Consider the following 12,526-nt stretch of genomic DNA (forward strand, 5'->3'; position numbering starts at 1 on the left):
AAATTAGCACACCAAGGAGAAGGCTGGATAAGCCTCACTACTCTTCTATGTGAAAGGAGGGTGTTTTCCTTGTAGCATTTATGTCCCACCTTGCTTCCATCCACTGTGGAGCTCAAGGTGGCATACACAAGGAGTTGTCACAGTCACCCCTCCAAGCACTGTCTAGAGGGTGACCCCCTTACGTACCCTCAGACCACACCCTGGGACACAAGCAGCTCTTCACTTGTCACCTGAAGTTGTGTAGTCCAGGAAAAGGTTTAGAAGATACAAGTCATTTAATGGTATGAGAGAAAGACATGCTGTTCTGGTAGCTCCAGGTATTCACATCAATTTTGGAGGATGACTACAATGGAAGGAAGCCCGGGCGGGTGCGCAGCTGGGGGAGTCAGTCATGTGACTTGCCTCGGGGGGGCAAGGCAGGGGGCCCTCAGACAACTGTCTCCCCTTGCCCTATTATAGTTATGCCCCTGCATCAGAATGAGATGATGATGGTGGGAGTAGGATGCTGAGGGGGGTAGGAATGGCTTGTACCATTTCAGACCTCATAGGAGGGAGGGAGCATCCATGTATGGAGGAAGGGAGCATACAGTGGGTGCTCTGCTCTCCTATGTATACAGAGCCCCTTCAGGTAGAAATCTAACTTTTCAAGGAACCTGGTTCTCACCCACTAGGCGCTTTGCCTGCTGTTCCTGTGTTTCATTTGCAGGGAGCTGCTCGTTTTTGTTAATGTAGGGGAGCATTCAGTGATGTGATCCTTCACTTGCAGCCTGATGTGGCTCAGTCCATTCTGTCACCTCCTCCTCCACAGTCCAGGGGCATAGCTAGCGGAGTGCAGGCCTGTTTGCCCCCTCCCCGGTGTGCCCTCGGAATGAGGGAGACAATGAAGAAAATAAGGAGAAGCGGAGCTGGTGGCCCCGCCCTCACGAGTTGGGAGGCCCGGGGTCTTGGTGGAACCCACCTGCGATTGTAGCTCCTACACCCCAGCTCAGCAGTCGCCACAGTTCCTTCCTGCAAACGGCGGCAGCATTGCATGCGGCTGGTGCTGAGGTGGTACATGCAATGGTACGGCCTGTGTCCAGGCTCTACCCATCCTTCTTATTCAAGACTCCTCCACTTTGGCCCGTCAGCTGCTGGAGTCCTGGACCGCAACTCCCCTCGTCCTTGGCCACAGTGGCCAAGTGTCAGGGATGAAGGGAGCTGTGGTCCTCCAACATCTGCAGGTGCGGGGCCGAAGCCATGCAGCAACCCTGTAAATCTCAGCGCTGCCCAGAAAAAGCAAGCCAGGAAAGCGTGGCGCGTAAAATAGCGCAAGGAAGCTGGGGGCGGGGGGGGGGGGGGAAGAGTCGGAGGGGCGTGTCCTTTGACGTCAGAAGGCATCCTGCTCTCCCTTTGGAGAAAGAGGCGATGAAGGACGCTCGCGGCGGTGGCTGTCGGAGGCTCAGCGGCGGTGACAGTGCTCGCGAGGCCGCCTTGTCACAGACAGCAGGGTGAGTTGCCTTGGCGCAAACGCCGGGCCGGCGTCTTTCTTTTTCAGGCCCGGCCCTAGAGTGCCGCTGGCTGTGTTCGGAGAACCCCCGGCGACGTCTGCCTCTGGCATCACCCATGGCATGGGAGGAGGCTTCGAGGTGGGAAGGGAGCAGACGGTGCCCAATCGGAGAGGGGCCCTGAGGGGGCAAAGCAGGGGTGAGGCTGGTGATTGATAGCTTTTTTGTGCAGGGAGCGGAGAACCACCTGCGGGGGGGGGGGGGACGGGACGTGCGCGCGCTGAGGGGCAGGATAGCAGCCCCTTCTCTCTTTCTCTCTGGACTAGACTGAGTGGAGGTGGGGCCCCCCGGACCTTAGTGAGGAGGTATGACGGGAATACGAAAGGACGCCTTGGAGATCTAAAGCGGTGGGTGGATGCAGGGGGATTTGCAGTCCGCTTCAATGAACGTTTACTTGGACATATGGCCCAATACATTGGTATTGGGCTCCAGTCCTTAGGTGTACTTTCCTGCTGGAAGCAAACCTCTTGGAACACAGGGAGGCTCATGTCTGCCTAAATGTGCACAGATCGGATTCTTATTTCGGAATAAGTATGCACAGCCTTAGTTCCAGACCTTGTAGGAGACCATGGAAAAGTTTGTGAGAAACTGTAACTTTCGCACTATAAGCCTGACTAAGGTCTTATGGATAGGAAAAGTTAGAGCAACAAAGAAATAAGAGGCAGCCCACAGTAGAGCCTGGTAAGAGCAGCAGCTGTTATGAGTTTGTACCCAGTGTGTGCAAATAAACCAGGGCAGTGAAACCAATAAATCCATTCCAGCCAAATATAGCATTCTGCACTGAATTACATTGTGTAGATCACCTGAAATTGCTCTGGCCTCTGAAAGGCAAGCCAAAGAAAGAAGTACAGCACTTCTGAAAAATGTTCACGGTTGGATTTTGGGGAAACTGATGTTTCAGAGCAACCCGCTATAGCAGAAGTTAGCATAGATGGTTATGGAAGTTAGCATTGGTGGATATGGCTTTTGGGGAGGTCTGAGTCTCTGGAGCAGAGCTTGCAGCTAGTTTGCATCCCTTGGTGTCCTCTGGTGGTTTTCTGGGCCCATGGGACAAATAGAAGTGGTGCTGCTACTAGATACAGTCATAGGGGTTTTTTGGGAAGGGAATAGATCTTGCTTAGTAGGTGTTTGAAGAAACCCAAGAGAAGCTCTTTGGCTGAAGACAAATGGTCGTCTCTCCCCTTGCCCCGAGTGTTGAAGGTGGTTTGAAAGGAGGACCACTCCTTGTGGCATGTATGTCCATCCCATTGCTCTCTTTGGTAAACAGGTCTGGCAGTTCTTTTTATTGCTTCAAAAGCTGTTTGACCAGAGGTGACACTGGGCAAAAGCAATCTGTGCGTGCGCTATGGATATAAAGATTCTCTCATACCATGCTAAGGCTGCAGCCCTGTGCGTATTCACCTGTGAAGTTGCTGGACTATTATCTGTCCACCCTTACTATGGGACTCACTTGCTTCTGAGTAAATATGCATAGGGTCGGGCTTAAATTTCTTAAAGGTGACTGTCTGCCTCCAGTCAGTCACTCTCTTTCTCAGGTCCTGTCCACTGTTTGTGGTCCTGAAATGGCACATAAGTAGGCAGCAAAAGGAAACAGTAACTTTTGAGATGTACAAACTTTTTTTTTTGCCACTTTGGTGCTCATGAGCAAGAATGTGTTCTGTGCCCTTGTATGTTTCTGAGGCTGGCTCAAGGGTATGTTTGGCACAGTCCCCTTCCTTTCATCTTCCCCTTGCTCAATTATTACCAAACAGTTTGTACAGGCTCTGCTGTTTGCTTGCTCATAAAATAGCTCTACTGGACAGGGTCTCTAGTTCCGTGCCCTGGGTGATCTCAGACTTTGGACAAAGTGCTCGATTGTGTCTTTATTCATGCAGCCAAATACTCAGGGCCACATTCCAATCTGGTATAAATAAGTTTTGTGCATGTGGGAGACAAACAATTAGTGCAATTTGCCTATTCTCTAATCCATCCAATGACATGATGATGGTTGTATAGATCTAATTTATGAATACTGCATATTCTAGAGTCCAAAATTAGTCTCTCCCCCCCTCCCCGGCACAGTTCTTTAGTGGGGGGTGGGGGTGGTTGTCATTTAAATTCAGAGACCTTTTCTTTCAGGTAAATACAGGTATACTCTCTTTTTAAAAAACCCTTTCTTTAAGGGAGTTGTCTTAAATTCAGAGTCTTCTTTTATTTGGGTAAGAGGTGTTGTCTAGTCAATTTGCCTAGATCTGCTTTTCCTTTAGGTGCTTTCCAGTTCCACAAAGGCCTCATGATTCAGGGCAAGAGTCACCTTCCATCTCTGGCAAGGAGGAAGCTCTTTTTGGTGGACTGATCAAGACCAAGGTATGGTTAAGTTACGGAATGTTTGTGTCCCTAAATATTCATATAAATCACAGCTTCTCTTAAATATCTTTGCTTCAGTAGGTCAGAATGCTGTAAAATGTTTCAGACTCTTCCCTGTCACTCTTCTTTTTTATTTAGATGAAAGCAAACTGTGTCTGTGCTGTATGGTGGTGGTAGTTCAGATGTGTATAGGTGTGTGTATGACAAACACATTTTCTGGTTAGGAATTAGTCTGGTCAATTGATGCACACTAAAGATCTGTGAGGACTCTGGTACCTTTTGAGCCCTGTTCAGACATTATGTTGTATGAGTGTACAGAAGTCTTTACACACGTATGTGTTTTGTGTGAATGACTGTACTGCATTCTTTTAAAAAGTGATCCTGGGCACAGACTCCCTGAAATGCAGGATACAGATAGGAAGTGTACTGCTGTACCTGCATTCAACATAACATGTAAATAACTTCCCCTGTGTACAGATCTGTACCTATACAATCTGTGTACAGTGTTCATAAGTGCTGAACACAATGTTTCAATAAGGCTTAGATTGCAATGGTATTTCTCTGACTCCCCATGCTAATTCTGACCACCATTGAAAAATCGACTTCTGTGCTACTCACAAACAGTATTTAGGGTGACCAGATGCAATAGAGGACTGTGCTTCTGTGCTGTAATAGTTGAGCAAAAGAGAGAATTGCAGCAAGTGCAGCTTGCCACGAATGGGAAGGAAAATCTGTACCTGTTTACTTTCCTCTTCTGCAAAACTGTGAAAGATGCAGGAGCCACCTCCTCTTTGCATCTCAGATTGAGATCTTTTCTGGAAAGTTTTGCTCTCATCTGGGACTTTTACACACAGCAGGCTTTACCACGTGTTTACAGGGAGGTTTTACTGTGAACTCAAAGTTGTCTCAAAAAACCGACACAAATAGTGGATTTTTTTACCCCAGATATAAATTAGGTTGTACTCTAACACGCTGTGAAAAACCCGAATTGTGTATGAACTACTCCCCAATAACTTTGGGGTAAATCTGGCCTGAATAGTACCCCCTCTATTCTGGAGCAGATGCAAGTTAAAGGGCTTTAAAAGCCCCATGTGAAAAACCTCCTGCTCAGGAAACAGAGTGTCACAAGTTTAGAAAATTTTCCTTTTCACTGTTTGGAAAGTCAACATAGCAGTTGGAATTAGAAACCAAGAATAAATAGAGCTAGGCTGAAGCTAGTCAAGAAGCAAATCCCTTTTGGATTAGCCTTTGGCTATCATGAAGGATAAGAGCCATAAGAAACAGTTAAAGAAGGTTTCCTTGTTTGTTCATTGTGTGGATTGAACCTTTGGGGACCTAGTCAGTGAAGAACAGCAGCAAAGCTATTCTGTTACTCCTCTGATTAATTTTGAGTGGATACTAGAATATTTCAGAATTGTCATAGGAATGCATACTACTTGCAGGAGTATTGCTCAACTGCCGTAAAGTGATTAGGATTCAGCTTGATAATGCAGAAATCCCTTTAGAGATGCAAATGACCGTGAAAGTAATTTAGCTCAATCTCAGGTGTTCCTTTAGGCTGCATTCCTGAGTGCATTTACTAGGAATTTAGTCTCATTGGTAGGACATGCTTTCAAGTAACCATGTATGAAATTGGGCTGCATGTCTCTTTAAGATAACACCTGGATATAGTTGGTGCTTCTTTTTATGGTATGAAAGCAATGTGCCCAATGAAAGATTTTGAGCTGGCTCAAGATAAACTTTTGGAGAACTTTGTACAAAACTAACTTCAGTATTATCCCTCAGATTTCAGGGATTTTTAAATTTTATTTAGCTTGTGTGTTTATGTCTCATCTTTCTTCTTAATAAGCAAACTCAAGGTGGCTTGCGAAGGTTAAAAACAATAATCCAAATACAAAAGATCAGAGGAAATTGAATCCCCCGTTAGGTCATTATTTAGAATAATTATATATGGCTTTGAATTAAATGAATCACTTGAATTGTTCAGCTTTGTAGACAGGCTGATCCAGTAGTTAGACTATGCCAGTGGCTGCTACACAACTACACACCATCGTAATGTGGTTGCTTGCGTTCAACCAGCAACAAAACCATACTGGTGGGGAAAGCAGCTAATGCAGCAACACTGGCAGACACTTTGTAGACAGGCTGATCCAGTAGTTAGACTATGCCAGCGGCTGCTACACAACTACACACCATCGTAATGTGGTTGCTTGCATTCAACCAGCAACAAAACCATACTGGTGGGGAAAGCAGCTAATGCAGCAACACTGGCAGACACTCCCACAGCAACTCTGCCGCCCATCAATCACAATGTTGCTCACTCTCACAGTAACCATGATTAGAAAGGACTAACTGACATGCAAGGATGCCTGAATGGTTCCTTGATATCATCCAACACAGTATGTGTACACACACACACACACACACACACACACACACACACACACACCTGCCACCTGTAACACATAGCCAGGCAGTTGAGCCTATAGTGCCTCCCACAGCACACGATATGTCTGATAGAAGGCCTATATGGAGGACCTAAAGGTTTGTGCTGTGGGAACACTGCAGACAATCAGGCTGTCCTTTGGGTGAGGCAACCAGGGCGATCGCCCCCAGCCCCGCGCTCGGACAGGCCCTGCACTTGGCGCACTGGCTGAGCAGCCTCTCCTCCTCTCTTTCTCCTCCTCCTCGATTGTCAGCGCCATGGCTGCTTTTCCCAGCTGCCAGCCACTCCGAGAGGAGTCATGTGACGCGGCCTGCAGGCGCATGCACCCTCTCTCCCCAGCCTCCACCACCTTCAGCTGCTTTCTCCAATGGAGAAAAGGGCTGGAGGTGGTGGGGGCTGGCTCTGTTCTGCCCTGCCTCTGGAGCTGAGCGGCTGCAGGAGCACCAGCTCAGAGGCGGAGTGGACTGGGAGGAGGGGTGGGGAGGGGCCGATTGTTTGGACTTGGACAACAACTGCAAGCAAGAGGAAGGCTACTTAAATAACACCTTGCTCCAGAAGGCATTCCATATATGGAATTCCTCTCTCTCTTCTCCTTCCCATCTCATAGGATACAGATTATACAAATGCACAATCCGTTTTGATAACTGGACTTCCCTGCTAACTGAACAAAGAGGCAACTTTTTAAAAGTTGTGGCCTTCTTAGATTTAGTGGGGGGTGGGCGGGGAGGGGGAAGCAACTACCCCTGTTCCACCCAGCATAGCATCTCTCGCAGTAGCGGTTTCTGGGATCTCCTTGGTGCTTCTTTGTAGATTGTGAGCCCCTTGCAGACTGGGAACCATCTTCTCTTTCCTTTTGCTTTACAAACCTTTTTGAGAACTATTTTCTTCACTGAAAAGTGTCATATAAATATGTAATTTTTATGATTAAGAATAATAATAAATAATGTGATGTATACATCATGCACACAATGCATATTAGCATCACAGATACGCTTTTGCTGATCATATTGTATATGTCGGCATAATTTGCAATATGAAAAAAGTGTATATGTATAGCAGTAGTAGTAATATTTACATATACATGAAGGGCCCTGCACATGCTGATTCGCCTCCAGCTCCCCCCCACCCGGACAGCCCTGCAAACAATGTTCATAACACTGTCCAAAACAATTTGGTTGTTTTGCTGCCTCTGTGAGGGGAATCAGTGTTCCGCAGGGGGACAGCATATGCACAATGAAGATGAAAGGTATGATTAACAGGCTGTGGGTTTTCTGATAGCTCAGTAGGAAAGAGCAATGGTAAGGGACACTGGAGACCTGGGTGTGAGACCCCCCTGTGGGGAGAGGTAAATTTATGTATTTTATTAAAATATTTTTTTAATCCCATCTGTCTTTAAAAAAAACAAATCAAGTGTGGCTTCTGCAAGGCAATACTTGCCTGATGTGGGTCCTGATTGCAGTAATAAACTTGGATGGAAGAGGCTGTGGGAGTAGAATCCGTTCCTTCTGCTCCACAGAGCAACGGCACAGCAAAGGAAGGAATATAAGGGGACACTTGTAGTCTTCCGGGAGCTTAGCATATTACATGATTTCTGCTAGCCCCTGCCCCCCATTTCACACCAAGAGATCTCAGCCATGGAGCTCTGTACTCTACTGAAGGGGAACTATGATGTTAGTGCTCTGTGCCAGGTGCTGTGCATCTGCCTTCCCAGTGTTGACCTGATGCCTGCTCTGCTTCTGATGCTGACTCCTGAGGACCATGGCCAGGGCCTCCTTGTTTTTGTTCCTTGCTCTGCAGGAGGCCTTACACACAGGGCTTCTGCCCCGAATCTCCTTCAGAAGAGAGTGTGTGCGTTTACATACCAGCCAAACTTACCCTGAAGTTCCTTCGAGTTTCTTGGACCCACTCCAGGCCTGTAGCCAGCCAGCCTCAAAAAAATGGGGGGGGGCAGGGGAGAGATTGCAGAAGTCAGGGGAGGCAGGTTATAAAATGTTCAGTAAAAACAGTCAGTGAGGCTGGGGAGGAAAGAAAATTTTTTGGTGTGGCAGGTACACACCATCCCACCAGCTGGGTACGGGCCTGACCCACTCCACACACAAATTGGGCTTTGTGATGCGAATGCTAGCTTATCTCGCATATTTCTGGATTTTTAAAATGCTGGTTTTAAGCTACTGTTTCTGAAAGCCCAGGAGCAAATAGGGAGAGGCACTGACTTAGAATCATTAGCAGGATAAGAGGGATGCTCTCTTTAGAAATGCAGATATCGCTCTTTAGGAAGCGCTCCCTCCCACCCCCCACCCCCCACCCCATGGGCTAGAAGGAAAACACGGAGCATGGCATGCGAACTTGTTTCAAGACAAAACCTGAGAGCAAAGGAGAGGTGCTGCTTCCTTCAATGCCATGAGTGTAGTTCAAAGTGGCTTCACTCAACATGTACTCTGAAGCATGAAGCTCTGTGCAAATAACTCCCAGGTGAGAGTAATTGTTGAGAAACAGTAGCCTAGCAGTATCTCCTGCCTCCCCTCTCTAGTTGCACTGGCTGGTTTCAAGACAAAATGTTTCTCTGCCACCAATCTGGTGAGTCATTCAGTCTCTTCATGGAACTGTAGCTGTTGGCGGGTGGCTAGGAATTTCTAACAGAAAACTTCTTTTCCAGCCCCCTCACTAGGGAGTTTTTCACACAGCAGACTTTACCGTGAGTTTTCTGAGAGGCTTTACTACAAACTCGAAGTTGTCCCAAAAAACCGACACAAAAAGTGGATTTTTTTTTTTACCCCAGGGGGCTGGATATAAATTGGGCTGCACTCTAACACACAAGGAAAAACCTGAATTGTGTTGTGAAGTGCTCCCTGATAGCTCACAGAGACTTCAGGGTAAATCTGCCCAATACGTGAACGCACCCCCTCTATTCTGGAGGAGATGCAAGCTAAAAGCCTGTGTGAAAAACTCCCAGGCTGTCATTCCCAGAGAGCTTTTGGGGGAAGCTTACCTAAGCAGGCTAGTTAAACTGGTATAATATCTGTGCAAGATATGACCTCTGTTTCTGACTTAAAGCAATACTTTATCTTGGTAGAGTCCTGCCTATTGGAGTGACTAGTTTTTGCTTAGCTGCCTAACTTCTGATCAAGGGCATTTTCTTCTGTGCATTTCTGTTCATGACCTTTGTGTCCTACTCTCACCATTTTGTGTAGTTAATCATTCACAAATGGTAAGTTAATTCTTCAAAATGTAATGAATTTCTGATTTGTTTTTGGTATACTGTATATTTGTTCTTTTATATTTCATATGAACGGATGGTTCTGTACTTTATAAATGAGTGCTTTCAAGCATCTTTTTTTTAAAAAAACAACAATACTTTAGCCTTCTGTGTTTAAGTGCCCTACTCCTCTCTTTTAACACACTAAACAGAAGTCTAGCAGGTGAAGCTTTTTCTGGTGTGGAGACAGAAGTGACAGGAAGAACTTTATCTCCTTATTTGTGCTATGTCTGGTCAGGTAGAAAACAGGACAGGGCTCCTTTAACAAATGTACCAGAAATGGGCATTTCAGCAGTTACAGCTTGTCATGCAGCTTTCTTTGTCAAGAAAAGCTGCACTCTTTCCTATTGCTTTTTGAAAACTATTTTCTTCACTGAAAAGTGTCATATAAATATGTAATTTTAATAATTAATAATAAAAAATGTGATTTATACATCATGCACACAATGCATATTAGCATCATGAATGTGATGCAGAATATCCTGGAATCCCACACACTCCCTCCATGCCTCATATACTCAGGGAATTCTAGTTTAGTTAAATCACAGCTCTCTGTGTTGGCCAAAGCTGAGAGTTGTGGTTCAGCTGGGCACTAGGGAACAGATACAAATATAGGCTGCTGGTGGACTGGGGTGGTGGTGGCAGCTGAAGGCTTTCTTTCCTTAAAGGCTGCAGTTGGGGGTGGGTAGGTTGCAATTCTATTCTGAATAGCCATTCTCTGTCCCCACCTGCCTGCTTTCCTGGTAGCTTGCCACCAACAGGAGTTCTGCTCACTTTGCAAATGTCTTGAGGATATCCCAAAATGCATTGATAGATCTCTTTGCACCACGGAATCAAACTGGAACTAGAAGGTAGAGCTCAGTTTGGTATGCAAGGCAGATTCTGGGGTCCACCAATCAGCAGGACACAGAAGGCGCTCTGTATGTTGAGAAAACTATGAAATATCTTTGGGAGAGGGGAGATTTGCATTGTAGAAACATGAAAGGGCTGCTCTTCATCAACAAGAAGCAAAGCCCCCAGGCTCACATGCTGGACAATATGTGTCTGTTTCATTGGTGTCCGTGCTTGGAATTCAATGGGACAGAGCTTCTATTTTAAAGGAGGTAGTAGCTTACAAGCTGATGAGCCACCATATAACAGGCTGCTTCTTCAGTCCCAGAAGTTGCACCATCACATGCAGTACCTCATTTTCCGCAAAGAAGCCACAAACGATATTTCCCAGCCCACCCCCTTTTATGTACTTGTCTTGCAAGCACGGGTGTGGCAATGTTGGTGTGGGCCCTGAGATGAAAACTGAAGAGCCTCCCCTTCTTCAGAGAAGCATAAGGGGGAGATCAAAGAGCAAGCTGCTGCCCAACTGGTACCCTCCCCAGAGGCCTGGGGACATTTGTCTCTTCCCCCACTACCCACATTGCCTTGTTCAGTTATAGCTACAGCCCTGCTTGCAGATCCAAGTTTCTCTTAGCAGATAAGTCTGGGGCCTCTCTTCTCCCTGGACACAATTAGTTTGTGTGTTTATTTATTTATTTAGTCATTCATTCAATTTCTATACCGCCCTTCCAAAATGGCTCAGGGCAGTTTATGTTAAAACAAAACAATTAAAATCAATGAGCAGTTAAAAACAGATTGTAAAACACCATAAAACAATAACAGTTAAAACATTCAAAAGAGTTTAAAAACCCTGAAAAACAAGGTTACAACATTAAAACCATTTACAACAATTAAAAAGCCCTGGAAGGCCAAACAGATAGGTTTTGAGGGCTCCCCTGAAGGCCAATAAAGAATTCAGATTACGGATTTCTACAGGGAGTGCATTCTACAGCCCAGGAGCAGCTACAGAGAAGGCCTGCCTCTGAGTCACCACCAGACGGACTGGTGGTAGCTGGAGACGGACCTCTTCAGATGACCTTAATGAGGATCATGCAGAAGAAGGCGCTCTCTAAGGTAACTTGGACCTAAGCCATTCAGGGCTTTAAAGGTAATAACCAGCACTTTGTATTTTGCCTGGGAACATATCTGCAGCCCGTGCAACTGCTTCAAAACAGGCGTAATATGGTCTCTCTGGGTTCCCCAGAGATCAATCTGGCTGCTGCATTTTGAACTAATTGAAGTTTCCAAACTACATACAAAGGCAGCCCCACATAGAACACATTGCAATAGGCAAGCCTGGAGGTTACCAGCTGGTACACCACTGTTTTGAGGTCGTCCTCTTCAAAGAATGGGTGAATAATATCTGTTTATGTCGAATCAGCCAAAGCTGATAGAAAGCACTCCTGGCCATAGCCTCCACCTGAGATACCAGGGTGAGGCCTGGGTCCAGGAGTACTCCCAAGCTGCGTACTTGCTCCTTCTTGGGGAGTGTAACCCCATCCAGTACAGGAAGATCTAACTCATCCCTCAGATTCTGAACCCCTACAATGAGCACCTCTGTCTTGCTTGGATTGAGCTTCAATTTGTTATCCCTCATCCAGCCCATTACTGCCCATAGGCAGGCATTTTTGGTAATGAATGCCATTTCCTGATGATACAGATGAAAAGGAGAAGTGGATTTGGGTGTCATCAGCATACAGTTCTTATTTACAATTCTATCCCAATAGCCCCCTCATACACAGGGGTAGAGAAATTGTCCCTGTTCACCCCAGCATAGTGCCTTTTCTAGTGGCTTTTGCTGGTTGTGTGTGTGTGTGTCTGTCTGTGGTTTTAGTTTTAGTTTTAGCCCCTTTACTACAGGGAAAGGAATCCTTTTCTCATATCTTTTGCTATGAAAATCCTTTAAGAACTTCTTTGTTTAAAAATGGTGTATTAATAATTACATGAAGTGAGAACTCTCATGTATTTTATGGCAATATCTAAACATTTTTATTAGGGTGGTTAACCTTTTTACTAGTACATTTCTGCTCATCAGCCTTTAACAGTCACACCGATGAGCAGAAA

At 45.9% G+C, this 12,526-nt stretch overlaps 1 protein-coding gene across 7 annotated transcripts in view; it reads left to right on the top strand.

Moving 5' to 3' along the window:
• The first annotated feature begins 1,353 nt into the window (after window positions 1-1,353).
• Window positions 1,354-12,526, top strand: part of SLC43A3 (solute carrier family 43 member 3) — a 54,549-nt gene continuing 43,376 nt past the window's right edge. For 2 of the 7 annotated variants that reach the window (XM_053277257.1, XM_053277197.1), the window contains exons 1-2: window positions 1,354-1,487; window positions 3,791-3,890. The gene's annotated coding sequence lies outside the window, so the exon portion shown is untranslated. Of the gene's footprint in view, window positions 1,488-1,519; window positions 1,684-1,713; window positions 1,850-3,790; window positions 3,891-12,526 lie in introns of those variants that run through there. The other 5 variants (XM_053277239.1, XM_053277215.1, XM_053277249.1 and 2 more) reach the window with 3 other exon arrangements.

The sequence above is a fragment of the Hemicordylus capensis genome, chromosome 1 (assembly GCF_027244095.1).
Source record: "Hemicordylus capensis ecotype Gifberg chromosome 1, rHemCap1.1.pri, whole genome shotgun sequence".
In the NCBI taxonomy this organism is placed as follows: Eukaryota; Metazoa; Chordata; class Lepidosauria; order Squamata; family Cordylidae; genus Hemicordylus; species Hemicordylus capensis.